The sequence below is a fragment of the Lathyrus oleraceus genome, chromosome 4 (assembly GCF_024323335.1).
Source record: "Lathyrus oleraceus cultivar Zhongwan6 chromosome 4, CAAS_Psat_ZW6_1.0, whole genome shotgun sequence".
Classification (NCBI taxonomy): domain Eukaryota; kingdom Viridiplantae; phylum Streptophyta; class Magnoliopsida; order Fabales; family Fabaceae; genus Lathyrus; species Lathyrus oleraceus.
The window spans coordinates 352,634,614-352,642,713 of record NC_066582.1 but is presented as its reverse complement, the minus strand read 5'-3'; positions in this window follow the sequence as shown (position 1 = coordinate 352,642,713).

The window sequence follows — 8,100 nt, the reverse complement described above, 5'->3', positions numbered from 1 at the left end:
ATTTATGTTCCCCAGGCGTGATGCTCCTGTTTGGTATCCCCTAGTCTTATTATTAGACCCCGGAGATCCGAAACCTTTATTTTGGTTTCCATTTGCATAACTGTGTTACGTAACTTTGGCAATTTCTCCTTTGTGTGAATTAGACGCGGTTATCTTTTCCTTGGAATTGGTTTATTTTGCAATTTCCAAGAAGAATTTGATGATTATTGAGGAATGTGATGATCTTGGTCATAACATCCTCAATAATTTACTTAGGTCCATGTGCGGAGTTTTATCTCTTGTATCCCTTGGTGGAGTTCATCTTCTGATAGAAGTTCCCTTGGTCCCGACAGTATTGGATTCTGAGCAGTATTTGAATTTGTCCTCTGTAGGATTGTCTCCCGTTTTATATGGTGTTGACCTAAATATTCCCCACAATGTTGTTAATTTTGATCCGCAATAGATCTTTTCTCTATCCTCACCATGTTTGGTTGATCCTCCTTCAACAGTGCTCTCTCCCCGTAGAGTTTGTCGTAATTGATTGGAAGCATATTCTCCATGACTTTCTCATCCAGAGTTGATTTGTTCAGAGCATGATGATTTTTTTTTCATCCCTAGCATTTTCTCTAGTTGGTGTTTCCATCTTGTTGAGATTAGCCGAGTGTTGCAGTAGTGATTCAAATCTTTGTTATTTGTATCCTTTGCGTTAATTGTCAGCATAATCATATGCATGCATATTCATGCATAAAACCCAGCATCAGATATTTCATTATGCATCTCACCGCATTTGATTCTTTATTTTGATCTCCTACTTCAATGATATCATTTACCTATGCAGATTTGGTGTGTATGTCCTCCTTTAATTGTAGAATGTCATCCCCCTAAGCAGAAAGAGTTTAAACTTTCTCATTTCCCCACTGAGTTATTTCCTTATGGATGATTATTTATTCAGTTTCCTCCCTAGTTGATTGTCTGGACGGAACCACTCCTCTTGAGTTATATCCTTATTGGGTTAAGTCTTTGTTTGACCGTTTCTTTCTAGTTATTACCTAGATAGACTTTTTGGTCCCATGAGAGTTTATTGCCCAATAACTGGTAATATTCTTCTCGATTGTTGAGTACAGTACTTTTTCCCAATACCCGGTAAAATGCAATCTACTCCCTTTGCTTTCCCCGGCGAATTAGTTTTCATGTTTCCCCAGGTAGTCTATCCTTGATATGTTCATCCTAACCGGTGACAGATAGTCTTCCTTTCATGGTTTTCTACCCGATAAAAAGGTAGTTGTAATCCCTATTTTATTCCCTAGAGAGTCTATCCTTGATATGTTCACTTTAACCTGTGACATATTTTCTCTCCCTTTTTGGTTTTCTACCCAGTACAAAGGTAGTTATAATCCCTATTTTATTCTCCAAAGAGTCTATCCTTGATATGTTCATCCTAACCGGTGACGGATACTCTCCCTTTTCAGTATTCTACCCAGTAACCAGTAGTTGTAATTCCTATTTTATCTTTCCCCTCTGAGTCTATTCTTGATATGCTCATCCTAACCGGTGACAGATACTCTCCATTTTCAGTATTCTACCCAGTAACCGGTAGTTGTAATTCCTATTTTCCCATCTGAGTCTATTCTTGATATGTTCATCCTAATCGGTGACGAATATTCTCTCTTTGGTATTTTATCCAGTAACTGATAGATATAATTCCTACTTTTCCCCAGGCAGTTTATCCTTAATATGTTTACCCTAACCGGTAATAGATATTCTTCCTCTTTCCCTAGGTGGTTTATCCTTGATATGTTCTTCCTAACCGATGATGAATATTCTTCCTTTGAGTTAATCCTTGATTTGTTCACTTTAATTAGGTGACGGATACTCTCTCATTGGTCTTCTGCCCGGTAACCGACAATTATAAATCCTATTTAATTTCTCTCCCCTGTAGGTCATTCTTATCTTATAACAGGTAATAGATACACCTCTTTCTCTTCAGCGAGTCATCCTTGATATGTTTACCTTAACCGGTAATGGATGTCCCTATGTCAGAGTATATTATCTTTCTACCCAATAACCGGTAATCGATAATATATATCTGGTACTCCTGTGTCGAGGTTCATTCTTCCCCAATTGAGTTTGAGTGTGCATTTCCTCAATGGAATCTCCTTTTCCTATTTGATTCAAGTATTTCAGTTTTGTTCTGATTTACCCGTTTCCCCTGTAGATTTTCCCTTATCTCTAGACCGAGTCCTTCCACTGATTTATTTTCAAGGAAAATCCCCTCGTGTCCCTAGCAATTTTCAAGTCGTAGCCTGGACTACGCATACGTTTTATTCCCAGAGTCACTGTCTCATTAGTGAGCTTTCCTTATCGAATATGCTCCTATGGATTTTCAATCTCTCCGTATTCTTTTCCTTTGTGGCAATATACTTCCCACAAAGATGATTTTAACATTCATATCATATACATCATGAGGTATCTTAGGAACCAAAATTTGTTTCTAGATGTTGTTCTTTAAGTCTATTCTACTGAGTTGATATGAAGATTTTGACCTTCACATCCTCAATTAGAATGTCCTTAAATAGGGGCAGCTGTAAGACCCCAATTTTGACCCAAAGATCCCTCAGGCTATCTAATCATTTGCATTGGATTTAGGGATTACACCTTGGCATCCTCCTCACCCCTCATTCATTAGGTTTGCATTGGGAGAGATAACCAAGCATATTTGATTGTATCATACTTTGTTTTTCATTATTTACTAACTAAAATACAAAAAATATGTATATGTATAGCTTTGTTTCTTTTGTAGGGAGTGTGTGCATTCACTAATGCCTCATCAAGCTCACAACTAGGGTTTGAGAACCTCAATGCAAAGAGATCAATCAAGAGATGGTTCACATTGGTTCTATACATAATATATGTATCTCCATGATCTTCATTTAACATTTTGATCAAGAATTCATCAAGAGTTTGAAGCTTGTTTTCCTTGGAAGCCCTAATTCATCTGGGTATCTTCTGTGACTTCCTCAGCAAGTTTCTTTATCATTTGATCAAATATATCAAGGGGTACTTCATATTACATAATCTTATGCATATATGATCCTTCATGAGTCCAAAAGATCAAGATAACTTCAAGTTTGCAAGTTGGTTCATGGTGGTTGACCAGAGAAAGTCAATTGGTCAAAACTGGGGTTCCCTAGACCATATCTCCTGCAATTTTTGTCATATGAAAATTATTCCAAGATCAAAGTTACCCCTTATGACATTACAAACAACTTTCATCTTGAGTTCAATATCTAGTGTTTCTTGGAATGTCATTCTTTATGGTGAATGATTATAGGTCATTTTGTTTGAACCCTAGTTAGAAGGTAAAATTCCAAGGACCCTAACTTGCTAAATTTTTATGAGATGAAGGTCATACAAGTTTCATGATCAATTTCATTATGTCCTCCCCAACTTTTATTATTTGAGCAACTTCAAATTCTGCTTGCAAGGGCATGTGCCAAGAGGAAACATTATAGGTGATTTTGGGCCATTACCATTGAACAAGCAATTTTCCTCAATTTCTAAAATGCATAACTACTTCATTCCAAATCCAAATGAGGTCAACTATGTGACCAAAGTTAATAGGTTTGAAAGATCTACAACTTTGATGAAAGAACTGTTTCCATTTGAAGCCCATAGCAAAAGTTATATAAGGTGGAAGAAGTAAACATTTGACTTGGGACTTAGAAAAATCTCAATTATGATTGATTCCCCAAACTTCCACCTCAAAATTCATCATGATCCAAGCTTCAAATGTAAAAGTGTTCAACATGAAAGTTGTCCCCCTTTATCTAACCTTTCCAAAACGTCTAAGATTACCTCATTTGGCCAAATATTGAATGACTTACGCATGGATTTTCTTCAAGGTTCCATTTGGATGAATCTCATGACCACTTTTCATTTATATTTGCATGACTCCATGACACACTTTCAGCACGCTCATGATCAATTTTATACCTTTTGACATCATTTGATGGGCCTATCACACGCCCATGCATCCATGCAAGTGAGAATTACTATTTTTGGAATTTTGATGGAAGTGTGTGGAAATCATTTGCATTACCTATAAATACAACCCTTCTTGCTCAAAATTATAAACACCTTGCCCAAGCTTTGATCCTGCAACCATAACCCTCACCATTAGAGGATAAACTTGAAGGTTTTCAATTAAAAATCGAGTTTCAATTTCACTTTTGTTTTGAAGTTGAAACTCCAAGAATCCAAGCCCTTCCTTGATTCAATTATTTTCCTGCAAGCTTCTAATGTCAAGCCAAAACCAATTGGAAGCAAGATCAAGGAAGATTCAAGCTCCCTCGAAGGTGATTTTTCAGAAAATTCATCTATTTGATTCTCTCTCAATTCTTCACCATTCTCTTTGATTTTTGGTTGGCTGAAGTCCTACCAATGTAGGCAACAAGATTGAGTTGCTTTGTGGTCAAATCGAAGCAACTCAATTCATGATCCTCAAAATTCAAATCTTTGTATCTTTTGATATACTTAGAATTGGAGAAAATTGAGGCCAGATTCGAGCTCCTGAGCATTTTTTCTTTGAAATAATGTCCTTGTTTTTCATTTTCCATTGAAATAAAGGTGGACCAGTCTGGTGAGGTTCATAAAAGAAGATGACCGGAGCCCTAGCTCCGGTGATGTGTTGGCATGCCTCACAACCATCTGATCATGTTAAATTGTTTTAATCTCAGCCATTCCTTTTAAATACTAAGCGTGTGTTCCATTGACTTGAGTCCACCAAGGTTGGCACGCGCGTGGCCATCAGATTTGCCACCTCAAATAATAAGGGAGATTTGATGGCCCTTGTTTTTTTTTAATTTCTTTTTAATTTCTGATTTTTTATTTAATCCCTTTATTTTGATTAATTCATAGAAATTTCATTTTTAATCCAAAAAAATATGGACTTTCACTAAAAATCTTTAAATATTTTTCTGTTCCATGTTCTGAATTAAAATTATTTTTTGGATTAATTTTGATATTTTTCATGAATTAAATGTTTTTATGCATATTTTAATTGTTTAAAAATACTTCTGACTTTATAAAAATCATGAATTTTTTTGTCTTAGGTCCTTTGACCTTGTTTGACCTAGGATAAATCCCTTGGCCATTTATTTGGTGTTTTGAAGGGATTTTAGGTTTTTACCAAAAAAATGTATTTTAATTCATTTTTAATGTGATTTTTAATTGATTAAATGTTTAAAAATTATGTTGAGCCATTTTTATGGTCTTGTGAAGTTTGACTTTCTGTTTGGGGCTTGGTCAAGTTTGATTTGACTTTTGTTGGATCAAAACCATTGGATTTAGGGATTGATGAAATGTATATTTCATCTTCCAAAATGAATGGATGGTTTTGATTTGATGAAAATCCTCCCTTGGCCAATTTGTGTTTATATCTTCTCCTCCCTCTTCATCTTCATCCCTATTCTTCCCAATTCCCTCATTTGACCAATGAAATCTCTAATGTCTAAAGGCTAATTGATTCATCAATGACCTTGTGTCAGATGAATCAATACAAGTATGGTTGAGATAGGTCCCTCCCTCCTGATCTTTTCTTTTAATGTGTGGTATGTTTTAGGAGTTTGGTTCTTCATACCAAATCTCTAACATGCATTAACAACTAAATTTTTATTGCCCGACCTCAGATAGTTGTGACTTCTACATAAGTCCAATTACGATTGCTTAACATAGAGATAAATTTGACCCTCAAGCGATATCATTCTAGTAAGTGAGATTGTAAGTCTCCCATTATGCATGGAATTGTGTGGAGACTTGACCTTCTTTCCTTTCATGAGAGCTAGTGGCATACTTGTTGAATTATCCAAGTCGGAGCCATTCTCATGGAAGATGTCTTGGTTTACGGATTCATACTTGTAAATGAATGGTTGAGTGTTCTCCAAAGAATGACTTAATTAATTAAAAATCGCCACTAACACTTGACTAACTTTTGACTAACATTTGACTAATTATTGTTAATATTGCTTTACTTTCAAGTCATTTACTTTATGCAATTTAAATTTCAGTCATTTATCATTCATTGCGATTTACATTTCATTTAACTTGTTTATGTTGATGTCATTTTCACTTTGCTCATTTGAGCCATATCTTGTGATTGTATATATTGTTTGTGTATTTTGGTTTTGTTTGTGGTCTTAGGACCTTAAAATACTTAATAACAACAAAAACACTAAAAAACATTTAGTGGACTGTTGATCTTGATTTGAAGTTTTGGACTTAGGATTAGGCAACATTCCCTATGCAAATAGGATATGGCCAATGCCAACATTCTGAGACTGAGCTATCTTGAACTAAGCCTTCATATGATACAAGCCTTGAGATTTGTATGAATTCATCTACTACTCAGTATTTGTGCTTAATTGTTATTTTAATCTTGTGTCTGATGCTATGCTCTGAGTTGATCAAGGAATATTTCATCTGATACATGGGAAGATAATGAAGACTGGTAGCTATGGGAATTGCTTGCTTGACTGTGGCTATCTTTATTTGATTCCTTGATCTTCATAATGTGTGGATAGTGTTAATTGCTTATTGGTTATTTCTTGATTAAAGTCCAAAGGAAAATGGGTTTCTATATGACATTCTTGTCTGTTGGATTGCATCTCATTGGTCCGATCTTTTCATCTCTTAACTTTTAATATTTTGCTTAGGATATTCTCTTCATCTCCTCTCACTTCTTTAATTTAAAAATCTTACCTCTTTTCAAAAACTTTATTTGCTTGTGATTTTTAAACTTAGACTTTGTTTTAATGATTAGAAACTTCGGCCTTATGCCAATGAATTTTCAAGCTTTTTCTTAAATCGAACTTGTAAATAAACTGAATCATATTGACTTAAACTTTCAAAAGTCAAAAAGAACTAACAACTTCATTCAAACTTTTGGGTCCTTTTTGCCCTTTCCTTATTAAAACTTTTGTTAAAAGCAATTCACCAATTTTGAAATTTTTACCACGAACTACGAGGTTTTGATCCCTCATTTTTATGTTGGCACGTAGGCATAAGTCTGAAGGTCTTGTCAAACAAAAATATAATCAATGAATTCTTTCCTCATCCTCACACTCTATTTTTCTCAAACAACTTTTATACCAAATACATATGCACACATAAAAAAGGGCTCCTTAGGAGTACATAGGAGACTTTGGGTGCTAACACCTTCCCTCTGTGTAACCAACCCCCTTACCTGTAATCTCTAGCATTTTATTAGTTTTGATTTGAAAACTTCTTATTTCTGGGTTTTGTTCGTAGTTTTCCCTTTTCCTTTGGAAACAATAAAAGCGCGGTGGTGACTCTTGTTTTATTGACGTCAAGTTTATCCGTAGCTTGATGGTCATGAATTTACCGCTACATAGGTCCTATGACTTTAGGGAACATAGATTCTTTATGAAGATAAGGCATTTTGATCTTAGCAGCTCTTGCTTGCACCCACTAAGTGTAAGGCTCCAAGGCAACATAATCTTTGTTTCCTAATTCATCCTTTCCTTTTTGGTGAATCTTATTCCCGACATGGACTATCTTCTCCTTCAAAACTTTGATATCAACACCTTCTTGAATGAAGAACCCTTCCAAAAGGATATTTCTTGGTTTATCCTTCATAACATGCCCAAGCTGATGTCGAACGAAAATCAAATTATAGTTGATACCTCTTTTTGTACTAAGAAGAGGTACTTTAGGGAATTCACCACAACTATTAATAATCTTCATGTCATCGTAAACTCTAGAATACCAAGTCACATATGCATTGGTGAGAGACATGATCCTCCGAGACCACCTCAAACACTTCTTGTTCTCCTTGAATAAGCTGGACTGCGGAAAGTGCAAAATAAACCACTTGTACATTAAAGGTGCACAATATATAACCGTTCCCATTTTCTTCTCTGTTCAGTGACAGATGGAATAGTAGGTATTTTCGAGAAAAGTAGGAATTGGATTAAGAATCATAAAAGATACGGATAAAATTGATGTCAACAAAGTTGTCAACATTAGGGAACAAGAATATGCCATAGATACGCAAAGCATGAACAGCTTCGAAAGCAACCATACTCCCAGTACTAGCAAGAGTAG